The sequence below is a fragment of the Rutidosis leptorrhynchoides genome, chromosome 9 (assembly GCF_046630445.1).
Source record: "Rutidosis leptorrhynchoides isolate AG116_Rl617_1_P2 chromosome 9, CSIRO_AGI_Rlap_v1, whole genome shotgun sequence".
NCBI lineage: Eukaryota > Viridiplantae > Streptophyta > Magnoliopsida > Asterales > Asteraceae > Rutidosis > Rutidosis leptorrhynchoides.
The window spans coordinates 288,970,816-288,985,065 of record NC_092341.1 but is presented as its reverse complement, the minus strand read 5'-3'; the positions used below and the strand labels follow the sequence as shown (position 1 = coordinate 288,985,065).

At 34.6% G+C, this 14,250-nt stretch overlaps 1 non-coding gene across 1 annotated transcript; it reads left to right on the top strand.

Moving 5' to 3' along the window:
* The first annotated feature begins 1,053 nt into the window (after positions 1-1,053).
* Positions 1,054-1,160, top strand: LOC139869669 (small nucleolar RNA R71). Its single transcript, XR_011766253.1, has one exon. It is a non-coding gene; the product is annotated as a small nucleolar RNA R71 (small nucleolar RNA).
* Positions 1,161-14,250: the final 13,090 nt, after the last annotated feature.

Sequence of the window (14,250 nt, the reverse complement as noted above, 5' to 3'; positions counted from 1 at the left end):
GGAGGTTTTTATACCTTCAATGGTGGTTGATTTTGAGTCTTTGGTGCACTTGTGGTTGGCACCGTATTTTCTTCCACCACAGGTTCGTTTTCTTGTGAAACATGAATATGATTGAGAGGCTTTGGAATCTCTGGGTTAATGGTTAACCCAGTTCGCGTAGTGATTGAATTAACTTGCGAAATATTACTTGAATTTTGAGTTTCCTTACCCTTTGGGTTTGGTTGCGTGTTGGATGGTAAAGTTCCCGATTGCCTTTCAGCAAGCAATTGAGATATTCTTCCCATATCTCTTTCAAGGTTTTGAATTGACGCTTGATGATTCCTTTGGACTTGCTCGTTTTTCATTTGGGATTGATGTAATTGTCTCTTCACTTGCTCATTCGTTTCTGTTTGACTTTTGACAAAATTCATCATAACTTCTTCAAAGTTAGATTTCTTCTCTACTGGTTGCATGTTATGATTTTGTTGTTGATATGGTAATTGAGGTAACGGTTGTTGTTGAAAATTTTGTTGAGGTGGAAATGGAGGTTGGTTTCTATTGAAAAAGCCAGGTGGTCCATTTCTTTGAAAAGCAAAATTCTTCGGGTTTTGATATCCTGGGTTTGCAGGTTGATAATTAGAATTCCCTCCTTGAAAATTGCCTTGTCTTTGATTGGCCATAAAATTAACTTGTGCTACTGAGTTCATTGGCCGATCATTGATATCACAATCTTTCGTGAAATGTGGCTGTCCACAGATTTCACATCCTACTTGCAATGCTAAAACTGTTGAATTTAGTTTCCGTATTTCTGTTCCAAACCTTTTGAATTGATTCGACAGTGAAGCTATGGTTGTGTTGTTATCTTCATTTTCTTCAAGGCTTGCCACCGTCCTTCTAGGTAGTTGATCTCTAGACGGTGTCCATTCAAAAGTATGAACTGACATGTCTTCTAACATGTCATACGCTTGATTTTGTGATTTGTACATAAATACTCCTCCAGCGGAGGAATCTAATATACCAAGAGCATGTTCATCAATACCACGATAAAAAGTTTGTACTATTTGCCCTTTTTGCAATCCGTGTTGCGGACAATTTCGTAACATTCTTTTTAATCTTTCCCAGGCATCATAAAGAGTTTCATCCGCCTTTTGTTTAAAAGTGGTGATTTCAGTTCTAAGTCTTTCGGCTTTTGCCGGTGGAAAAAATCGGGTAATGAATTTTTCTCTTAATTCATTAAAAGTTGTAATAGAATCAGGTTTTGATGCTTTCAACCATGCTTTAGCGTCTCCGGTTAACGAGTTCGGAAAAGTTCTTAACTTAAATGCATCTGAAGAAACATCTTTGTTTTTGTACAGTTCACATAAATCTTCAAAAGCTTCTAAATGTTCTATCGGATTATTATTAAGTCTTCTGTCGAATTGGTTTTCACGAACCATGTGCATAAACTACCCCTTGACTTCCCAGTTTTCAGCCTCAATTTCAGGTCTTCTTATAGGTGCAAGTGCGAGAGGAGGAACAGTTTGTCTGGTATTCCACATCGGTAGATCATTTGGATTAGGTGTTACTTCATCCATTTCTTTTTTAATGACGATGGTTTCAGGTTCAGTTTTGATTTCTGGTTGACCACTAGTGTTTCCTACTTGTTTTTTGATATTTTTCGGTGTTTTCGGTTGACTAGTACTACCTAATTTTTTTTGTTTTTCTTGTTTTAATCTTTTGTTCAAGTTTTTTTCAGGCTCTGGATTAAGTGCAACGAGTTTAGGATTTCCTGAACGGGTCATACAATTACAAAATTGTATGTAGTCTTGAAGGATTTATTCACTAAGTGTATGAACATTGAACTTTCTTGAAAATGAATTTTCACGAAAGGATCGAATAACTAAAAACAATGATAAAAACCTTTAAACAAACAGATTTTCCTTCTGATTTTGCCCACGTTTTGAATAGCCAAAAGATGCAGCAGAGGGGCAGAATTCGTTTGGTCCCAATATAAATGGGTATTGTTTGGCTCCAATAACCCAATTCACGTACAAATCCAACTATTACTACGAATTAGAAAAATTATCTATTTATTTAACTGCCAACGTTTTCCCCGGCAGCGGCGCCAAAAAGTTGATGACGTGAAGATCGTGTCCTTTTATTTTGATCGAATTTAGATTGAATTTATTACACGAATTGGTTGTGATTATATGGTGTTCTTATGATTTCAGATTGATTTCACACATATAGGCAACTTTGTCCTATCCGTATAGTAATAGTTTATTTGGTAAATCCGGTTCGTTCCACAGGGAAATGGAGTATTCAAGGTTTTAATCGCTAAAAGTTAATCTATTAAAAGGGGGATTTTGGATTAGGGTTTACTACTTAATTGAACAGAATTTAAATTTAAATAAAACGAAATAACTAAACTAACGACAATAAAAATACAATTTAACTAATTTGACAAAATAGAAGAAATAAGGTTTTTCATGGCAATATAGCAAAATAGTAAAAAGTAATTAAAATTTACTATATGGTAAAAAGTGAAATTGAAGAGATTTAAAATAAGGTAAAGTAGTGGCTACTAAAATATGTCCCCTCTAGATTTATGGATTATTTTTCGTCCGGTTATGATGTTTTAATATATATCCTTATATTTTATCTTCCGATTTATAAAGATTTAACTAACTAAAATTAAATCTAACTTTCGTTTCGATCTCGTTTTAGCGAATTAAATTATACCCCGATTATTTAAATTAAGATTTAATCCAGTTTTTACTTTCGTTAAAACCAAAATTATAACGGTCTTACCATTTTTATAATTACACGATTATATAAGCTATAATATTATCCAAACCATCGAATCACACATCTAAATTGTTGTCAATAATTTGTCCATATGTCCGTCTAGATCACCGAGGTGTTGAAGCATAATTTATGTCAATTTAATGCACTTTCATTTATCAATTTTAATAAATTATGTGATAAGGGTGAAAATATTAAATTATATAACAATAGGTCGGTGATTAAACTTAATATTAAAAATAGTCAAAGTTACATCATAATATTATAATATGGTTCAATCCATTTGTCCAGAGGTTCTACATTTTAGTTACCACTATGGATATTTAGTTGGACATTATAACGGCGTAAAAATATAAATTAAATAAAATGGACATAATAACAATAATAAATAAATAACAATAATAACGACGATAATAATAAATATTACGATAACAATAATAATAATAATAACAATAATAATAATAATAACAATAGTAATAACAACGATAATAACGATAATAACGATACGCGAAAATAAAGTTGGGACGTGGAGACTTACAGTGAGTTGGAACGGTAAAAAGCGATATTATTAGCGTAGCGGTACACGGACAGAACTTTGACTTAAAACCCGTAAATTAAATGTTACAATAACTTTATTATTAAAATAAACTTAAATTAAAATTATAATTATAATTATAAATATATATTATGAATATTACAGAAGAGAAATGAAAATTGTGTACATAAAGCTCGAGCAAACTGGCTTTTTATAGAGATGTGGCCTGCTACAGGAACCCATACGATCGCATGGGTTTTATGCCTATTTCCCATGCGATCGCATGGCCGCCAGATCCAGCTCACATATTTTTTGTACACTAGCTTGTCGACATATTTAATAAATATATATAATATATATATAATTTTATATAATTATATATATATATATTATATTATATTCTTGTGCATAGTTGACTCATAATTTTGGCTCCGATGTCTCGTACATTTACGCCCGGTTTATGTCTCAGTCCCGGTTTCTCGAACGTCTTTTCGTACAATTTAATATCGTGTAATTTGCGTTCCGCAACTTGCGTTTCGCAACTTGCGTTCTTGTCAATCTTTAGACGTTTTTCTTCGATAATTTAAACCACTTTGGAGTGTAACTTGTATGTTTGAGCATTTTGGACGTTTTCGCCTTTTAAATCTTCGTTTTTGACTTTAAATCTTCATTTTCGAGCGATCTTCGTCTTTCGTCTTCGCACTTATTTATTTAAACGATTACAACTAAAAATAAGGAAATTACAATTAAAAACATTACATTTTGGAATGATATTGCGTCTAAATATATGTTCGTTTTAAGCAATATCATGCCTCCATCTCCTAAAGTCTTGATAAAGGAGTTGTTAAATGCCACATTCATCTCGTCAATGCAAGTACCAATCTTCCTCCGAAGGAGTTGCTATCTAGTGATATATGAATAATTTCTGATAATCAAGATTTATGGATATACCCCCATCTTGATTCTAAACAGTTTGTGAATATCAATTAGTATGGGAGATAATACTCCACCATTACATTTACTTGTTCCATCATTATTTCATGTTTTTTTTTTTTTCAAAATATCCATTGATAAATTATAACAAAAAGTTTGTGTAAGCTTATCATTAAGGATATTTTAGAAAAGTAAGATGGAACAAGTAAATGTGATAGTGAAAATTTCAATCCTCGGTTGGTATACTCGGTTATAGTCAAAATCCAAATTGAAAATCATTTATGAAATGATTCGTTCTAAATAGTGTTGGTTAGGTTCAATTTTCGGGGTGAATGGTTCAGAATTAAATGTTGGTCACCCCTGCATTCGATGCTAAAAAACTGTTTATTACTTACATCGCCAAATATTGATTGATATGGTAAAACCACACTTAAAATTAATATACTAAACAAGTTTTATCACACGAATCGGGCATGCAACTATCTCGATCAATGTAGTAGAGTATTTAGCAAGTTCAGGTTTATCCACAGAGAGCGGTTGTTTAAGAATTATAAACTATTAATTATTCTAAAGTAAAAATTGTAAAAGTGGGAGTTTTGTAATCAAACTAAATACGAAAAATAAATAAACAAATAATCAGATGGACAAAGTGAAATGTCCCGTTCTTATTGATTAAAAACGTTCCATATTAATTGATTTCATTGCGAGGTTTTGACCTCTATATGAGATGTTTTTCAAAGACTGCATTCATTTTTAAAACAAACCATAACCTTTATTTCATAAATAAAGGTTTAAAAAGCTTTACGTAGATTATCAAATAATGATAATCTAAAATATCTTGTTTACACACGACCATTACATAATGGTTTACAATACAAATATGTTACATCGAAATCAGTTTCTTGAATGCAGTTTTTACACAATATCATACAAACATGGACTCCAAATCTTGTCCTTATTTTAGTATGCAACAACGGAAGCTCTTAGTATTCACCTGAGAATAAACATGCTTTAAACATCAACAAAAAATGTTGGTGAGTTATAGGTTTAACCTATATATATCAAATCGTAACAATAGACCACAAGATTTCATATTTCAATACACATCCCATACATAGAGATAAAAATCATTCATTTGGTGAACACCTGGTAACCGACATTAACAAGATGCATATATAAGAATATCCCCATCATTCCGGGACACCCTTCGGATATGATATAAATTTCGAAGTACTAAAGCATCCGGTACTTTGGATGGGGTTTGTTAGGCCCAATAGATCTATCTTTAGGATTCACGTCAACTAGGGTGTCTGTTCCCTAATTCTTAGATTACCAGACTTAATAAAAAGGGGCATATTCGATTTCGATAATTCAACCATAGAATGTAGTTTCACGTACTTGTGTCTATTTTGTAAATCATTTATAAAACCTGCATGTATTCTCATCCCAAAAATATTAGATTTTAAAAGTGGGACTATAACTCACTTTCACAGATTTTTTTACTTCATCGGGAAGTAAGATTTGGCCACTGGTCGATTCACGAACCTATAACAAATATGTACATATATATCAAAGTATGTTCAAAATATATTTACAACACTTTTAATACATTTTGATGTTTTAAGTTTATTAAGTCAGCTGTCCTCGTTAGTAACCTACAACTAGTTATCCACAGTTAGATGTACAGAAATAAATTGATATATATTATCTTGAATCAATCCACGACCCAGTGTATACATATCTCAGTATTGATCACAACTCAAACTATATATATTTTGGAATCAACCTCAACCCTGTATAGCTAACTCCAACATTCACATATAGAGTGTCTATGGTTATTCCGAAATATATATAGATGTGTCGACATGATAGGTCGAAACATTGTATACGTGTCTATGGTATCTCAAGATTACAAAATATACAATACAAGTTGATTAAGTTATGGTTGGAATAGATTTGTTACCAATTTTTACGTAGCTAAAATGAGTAGTTTTTACCAATTTTGTTTTGCTCGCCATTTCTTCTTTTCTAATCCGTTTTGAGTGATTTAAGCGGCCACGGTTTTGTATTGAACTTGACTTTATGAAACTACACAGAAAAGGTATAGGTTTATAGTCAAAAATACAAGTTACAAGTCGTTTTTGAAAGAGGTAGTCATTTTCGTTGAAAGAACGACATCTTGATGACTGTTTTGAAAAACATACTTTCACTTTGAGTTTAACCATGATTTTTGGATATGGTTTCATGTTCATAAGAAAAATCATTTTACCAGAAGTATAGCTTTTAAATCAAAGTTTTTCATAGTTTTTAATTATCCAAAGCAAAACAGCCCCCGGTTGTAACTACGACGGCGTAAATCTAGTTTTATGGTGTTTATCGTGTTTTCGGGTTTTAAATCATTAAGTTAGCATATCATATAGATATAGATCATGTGTATAGTTGATTTTAAAAGTGTAGTTAGAAGGATTAACTTTATTTGCGAACAAGTTTAGAATTAACTAAACTATGTTCTAGTGATTACTAGTTTACCACTTCGAATATGATAACTTTTTATGTATGAATCGAATGATGTTATGAACATCATTACTACCTTAAGTTCCTTGGATAAACCTACTGGAAAAGAGAAAAATGGATCTAGCTTCAACGGATCCTTGGATGGCTCGAAGTTCTTGAAGCAGAATCATGACACGAAAACAAGTTCAAGTAAGATCATCACTTGAAATAAGATTGTTATAGTTATAGAAATTGAACCAAAGTTTGAATATGGTTATTACCTTGTATTAGAATGATAACATACTGTAAGAAACAAAGATTTCTTGAGGTTGGATGATCACCTTACAAGATTGGAAGTGAGCTAGCAAACTTGAAAGTATTCTTGATTTTATGTAACTAGAACTTGTAAAATTTATGAAGAACACTTAGAACTTGAGAGAGATCAATTAGATGAAGAAAATTGAAGAATTAAAGTGTTTTTAGGTGTTTTTAGTCGTTGGTGTATGGATTAGATATAAAGGATATGTAATTTTGTTTTCATGTAAATAAGTCATGAATGATTACTCATATTTTTGTAATTTTATGAGATATTTCATGCTAGTTGCCAAATGATGGTTCCCACATGTGTTAGGTGACTCACATGGGCTGCTAAGAGCTTATCATTGGAGTGTATATACCAATAGTACATACATCTAAAAGCTGTGTATTGTACGAGTACGAATACGGGTGCATACGAGTAGAATTGTTGATGAAACTGAACGAGAATGTAATTGTAAGCATTTTTGTTAAGTAGAAGTATTTTGATAAGTGTCTTGAATTCTTTCAAAAGTGTATGAATACATATTAAAACACTACATGTATATACATTTTAACTGAGTCGTTAAGTCATCGTTAGTCGTTACATGTAAGTGTTGTTTTGAAACCTTTAGGTTAACGATCTTGTTAAATGTTGTTAACCCAATGTTTATAATATCAAAAGAGATTTTAAATTATTATATTATCATGATATTATGATGTACGAATATATCTTAATATGATATATATACATTAAATGTCGTTACAACGATAATCGTTACATATATGTCTCGTTTCAAAATCATTAAGTTAGTAGTCTTGTTTTTACATATGTATTTCATTGTTAATATACTTAATGATATGTTTACTTATCATAATATCATGTTAACTATATATATAACCATATATATGTCATCATATAGTTTTTACAAGTTTTAACGTTCGTGAATCACCGGTCAACTTGGGTGGTCAATTGTCTATATGAAACCTATTTCAATTAATCAAGTCTTAACAAGTTTGATTGCTTAACATGTTGGAAACATTTAATCATGTAAAAATAGTTTTCATTAAACATATAATCATAGAAAGGTTCGGAAAAGTTCGGGTCACTACAGTACCTACCCGTTAAATAAATTTCGTCCCGAAATTTTAAGCGATTGGAGGTGTTGGCTCATCTTCTGGAAATAAGTGCGGGTACTTCTTCTTCATCTGATCTTCTCGTTCCCAGGTGAATTCGGGTCCTCTACGAGCATTCCATCGAACCTTAACAATCGGTATCTTGTTTTGTTTAAGTCTCTTAACCTCACGATCCATTATTTCAATGGGTTCTTCAATGAATTGAAGTTTTTCATTGATTTGGATTTCATCCAATGGAATAGTGAGATCTTCTTTAGCAAAACATTTCTTCAAATTCGAGACGTGAAAAGTGTTATGTACAGCCGCGAGTTGTTGAGGTAACTCAAGTCGGTAAGCTACTGGTCCGACACGATCAATAATCTTGAGTGGTCCAATATACCTTGGATTTAATTTCCCTCATTTACCAAATCGAACAACGCCTTTCCAAGGTGAAACTTTAAGCATGACCATCTCTCCAATTTCAAATTCTATATCTTTTCTTTTAATGTCAGCGTAGCTCTTTTGTCGACTTTGGTCGGTTTTCAACCGTCGTTGAATTTGGATGATCTTCTCGGTAGTTTATTGTATTATCTACGGACCCGTAATATGTCTATCCCCCACTTCACTCCAACAAATCGGAGACCCGCACTTTCTACCATAAAGTGCTTCAAACGGAGCCATCTCAATGCTTGAATGGTAGCAATTGTTGTAGGAAAATTCTGCTAACGGTAGATGTCAATCCCAACTGTTTCCGAAATCAATAACACATGCTCGTAGCATGTCTTCAAGCGTTTGTATCGTCCTTTCGCTCTGCCCATCAGTTTGTGGATGATAGGCAGTACTCATGTCTAGACAAGTTCCTAATGCTTGCTGTAATGTCTGCCAGAATCTTGAAATAAATCTGCCATCCCTATCAGAGATAATAGAGATTGGTATTCCATGTCTGGAGACGACTTCCTTCAAATACAGTCGTGCTAACTTCTCCATCTTGTCATCTTCTCTTATTGGCAGGAAGTGTGCTGATTTGGTGAGACGATCAACTATTACCCAAATAGTATCAAAACCACTTGCAGTCCTTGGCAATTTAGTGATGAAATCCATGGTAATGTTTTCCCATTTCCATTCCGGGATTTCGGGTTGTTGAAGTAGACCTGATGGTTTCTTATGCTCAGCTTTGACCTTAGAACACGTCAAACATTCTCCTACGTATTTAGCAACATCGGCTTTCATACCCGGCCACCAAAAATGTTTCTTGAGATCCTTGTACATCTTCCCTGTTCCAGGATGTATTGAGTATCTGGTTTTATGAGCTTCTCTAAGTACCATTTCTCTCATATCTCTAAATTTTGGTACCCAAATCCTTTCAGCCCTATACCGGGTTCCGTCTTCCCGAATATTAAGATGCTTCTCCGATCCTTTGGGTATTTCATCCTTTAAATTTCCCTCTTTTAAAACTCCTTGTTGCACCTCCTTTATTTGAGTAGTAAGGTTATTGTGAATCATTATATTCATAGATTTTACTCGAATGGGTTCTCTGTCCTTCCTGCTCAAGGCGTCGGCTACCACATTTGCCTTCCCCGGGTGATAACGAATCTCAAAGTCGTAATCATTCAACAATTCAATCCACCTACGCTGCCTCATATTCAGTTGTTTCTGATTAAATATGTGTTGAAGACTTTTGTGGTCAGTATATATAATACTTTTGACCCCATATAAGTAGTGCCTCCAAGTCTTTAATGCAAAAACAACCGCGCCTAATTCCAAATCATGCGTTGTATAATTTTGTTCGGGAATCTTCAATTGTCTAGACGCATAAGCAATCACCTTTGTTCGTTGCATTAATACACAACCGAGACCTTGCTTTGATGCGTCACAATAAATTACAAAATCATCATTCCCTTCAGGCAATGACAATATAGGTGCCGTAGTTAGCTTTTTCTTCAATAACTGGAACGCTTTCTCTTGTTCATCCTTCCATTCAAATTTCTTCCCTTTATGCGTTAATGCAGTCAAGGGTTTTGCTATTCTAGAAAAGTCTTGGATGAACCTTCTGTAGTAACCAGCTAGTCCTAAAAACTGGCGTATGTGTTTCGGAGTTTTCGGGGTTTCCCACTTTTCAACAGTTTCTATCTTTGCCAGATCCACCTTAATACCTTCTTTGTTCACTATGTGACCGAGGAATTGAACTTCTTCCAACCAAAATTCACACTTTGAAAACTTAGCGTACAATTCTTCCTTCCTCAATACTTCTAACACCTTTCTCAAATGTTCACCGTGTTCTTGGTCATTCTTTGAGTAAATAAGTATGTCATCAATGAAAATAATGACAAACTTGTCAAGGTATGGTCCACACACTCGGTTCATAAGGTTCATGAACACAGCTGGTGCGTTAGTCAATCCAAACGGCATAACCATAAACTCGTAATGACCATAACGCGTCCTAAAAGCAGTCTTTGGAATATCATCTTCTTTCACCCGCATTTGATGATACCCGGAACGTAAGTCAATCTTTGAATAAACAGACGAGCCTTGTAGTTGATCAAATAAGTCATCGATTCTCGGTAGTGGGTATCGGTTCTTGATGGTAAGTTTGTTCAACTCTCGGTAGTTGATACACAACCTGAATGTACCATCTTTTTTCTTGACAAACAAAACAGAAGCTCCCCACAGTGATGTGCTTGGTCGAATGAAACTACGTTCTAATAGTTCTTGCAGTTGGCTTTGCAGTTCTTTCATCTCGCTGGGTGCGAGTCTGTAAGGAGCATGAGCTATTGGTGCAGCTCCTGGTACAAGATCTATTTGAAATTCAACAGATCGATATGGAGGTAGTCCCGGTAATTCTTTCGGAAATACATCGGGAAATTCTTTTGCGACAAAAACATTATTGATGCTCTTTTCTTCAGTTTGTACTTTCTCGACATGTGCTAGAACAGCATAGCAACCTTTTCTTATTAGTTTTTGTGCCTTCAAATTACTAATAAGATGTAGCTTCGTGTTGCCCTTTTCTCCGTACACCATTAAGGGTTCTCCTTCTTCTCGTACAATGCGAATTGCATTTTTATAACATACGATCTCTGCTTTCACCTTCTTCAGCCAGTCCATGCCAACTATTACATCAAAACTCCCTAACTCTACTAGTATCAAATCAATCTTAAATATTTCGCTACCCAGTTTAATTTCTCGATTTCGGCATATATAATCTGCTGAAATTAATTTACCGTTTGCTAATTCGAGTAAAAATTTACTATCCAACGGCATCAATGGACAACTTAATTTAGCACAAAATTCTCTACTCATATAGCTTCTATCCACACCCGAATCAAATAAAACATAAGCACATTTATTGTCAATAAGAAACGTACCCGTAACAAGCTCTGGGTCTTCCTGTGCCTCTGCCGCATTAATATTGAAAACTCTTCCGTGGCCTTGTCCATTCGTGTTCTCCTGGTTCGGGCAATTTCTAATAATGTGGCCCGGTTTTCCACATTTATAACAAACTACATTGACATAACTTGCTCAGACACTACTTGCTCCGCCATTACTCATTCCGACACCATTTATTCCTTTCGTTCTGTTAACCCCTGGTCCGTAGACCTCACACTTCACCGTGCTATGACCATTTCTTTTACACATGTTGCAAAATTTGGTGCAGAACCCCGAGTGATACTTTTCACAGCTTTGGCATAACTGCTTCTGATTGTTGTTGTTGTTGCGGTTGTTATTGTTGTTGGGATGATTGTTGTAGTTGTTGTTGTTGTTGGGCCGTTTATTGTAGTTGCAATTGATGTTGCGATTGTTGGGATAGTTGTTGCGATTATTGTTGTAATTGCTGTTGTTGTATTGGTAATTCTTATCACCGTTTTCCTCCCACTTTCTTTTGACTTGCTTCACATTGGCCTCTTCAGCCGCCTGTTCTTTAATTCTTTCCTCAATCTGGTTCACTAGTTTGTGAGCCATTCTACATGCCTGTTGTATGGAGGCGGGCTCGTGTGAACTTATATCTTCTTGGATTCTTTCCGGTAATCCTTTCACAAATGCGTCGATCTTCTCTTCCTCATCTTCAAACGCTCCCGGACACAATAGGCACAATTCTGTGAATCGTCTTTCGTACGTGGTAATATCAAATCCTTGGGTTCATAACCCTCTAAGTTCTGTCTTGAGCTTATTGACCTCGGTTCTGGGATGCTACTTCTCGTTCATCAAGTGCTTGAATGCTGACAACGGTAGTGCGTAAGCATCATCTTGTCCCACTTGCTCTAGATAGGTATTCCACCATGTTAACGCAGTACCTGTGAAGGTATGCATAGCGTACTTCACTTTGTCCTATTCAGTACACTTACTTATGGCAAACATCGATTCGACCTTCTCGATCCACCGTTTCAATCCGATCGGTCCTTCGGTTCCATTAAATTCCAAAGGTTTGCAGGAAGTGAATTCTTTGTAGGTGCATCCTACACGATTTCTTGTACTGCTAGATCCAAGGTTATTGTTGGTATGTAGCACAGCCTGTACTGCGGCTATGTTTGAAGCAAGAAAGGCACGAAATTCCTCTTCACTCATATTCAAGGTGTGTCGAGTAGTCGGTGCCATTTCCTTCAAAATAGTCAAATGAAACGAGTTAATCATATAGAATATCAAGAGTAGTCAATAGTATTTCGTAGCGTAATATGAACTTATTTATAAAAGCTCTTTCTTCATATTAGCGTTTTATAAGTTTAAATTCAGGTAGTACCTACCCGTTAAGTTCATACTTAGTAGCTAATATACAATTCAACTACTACAATTCTATATGAAAAACTGATTATAATAATATTTCGCGTTCAAACTTTTACACAATATTTTACAAACTTACAATACCGCTTATTTTACATATAGCATGAAATATAGCACACAATAAATTTGATACAAGATGGTTGTGAAGATAATTCTAGCTAGTACACAAGTCATTCAGCAAAGGCAATAAAGACACGTAATTCATACGTCCAGAAACAAGTCATGCATTCTGGTTTTACTAGGACTACTTCCCATCCTTGGTCTTGTGGAACATAACCATTATGGCCATTGATAAGACAACGTGTTGTAAGGTCGTCAAAGGTACGAGGGTTACGTAATGTCCAACAGTCCTGTAACAATCTAAAAACCTCATTTCTTACCCCAATTATCGACTCCGTCACTTGTGGGAACGTTTTGTTTAATAGTTGTAGCCCGATGTTCTTCTTCTCACTTTGGTGAGAAGCGAACATTACTAACCCGTAAGCATAACATGCTTCTTTATGTTGCATGTTAGCCACTTTTTCTAAATCACGAAGTCCTATATTCGGATATATTGAGTCAAAATAATTTCTTAACCCGTTGCGTAAAATAGCATTTGGGTTCCCCGCAATATATGCGTCAAAGTAAACACATCGTAACTTATGGATTTCCCAATGTGATATCCCCCATCTTTCGAACGAAAGCCTTTTATAAACCAAGGCATTCTTGGAACGTTCTTCGAATGTCTTACAAACTGATCGCGCCTTAAATAGTTGTTTCGAGGAATTCTGACCGACTCTAGACAAGATTTCATTAATCATGTCTCCAGGTAGGTCTCTTAAAATATTGGGTTGTCTATCCATTTTGTGTTTTTATACTGTAAAATAGACAAGAGTTAGATTCATAAAAAAAATACTTATTAATACAAGCAAATTTTTTTTACATATATCATAAAGCATAAGCACACTATATTACATATATTACACCACACGAATACAACTATCTTATTCCGACTCGCTCGTTTTTTCTTCTTCGGTTTTCATTCGTTTTGCCAAGTTTCTAGGGATATATGATGTTCCCCTAATACGAGCCGTCGTTTTCCACATTGTTTTAGAAAAACCTGGTGGTTTAGAGGTTCCCGAGTTATTGTCACAACTTAAGAAATACGGGTGTTGACGATACATATAAAGTTCATCGGGTTTGGAATCAAATTTCTCTATTTTTATGCCCTTTCTCTTATTGTTCTCTTTTGCCTTATTAAATTGTGTTGGGGTAATTTCTATAACATCATCGGAATCCTTGTCGGGATCCGATTCATCGGAGAATTGGTAATCCTCCCAATACTTTGCTTCCTTGGCGGAAAC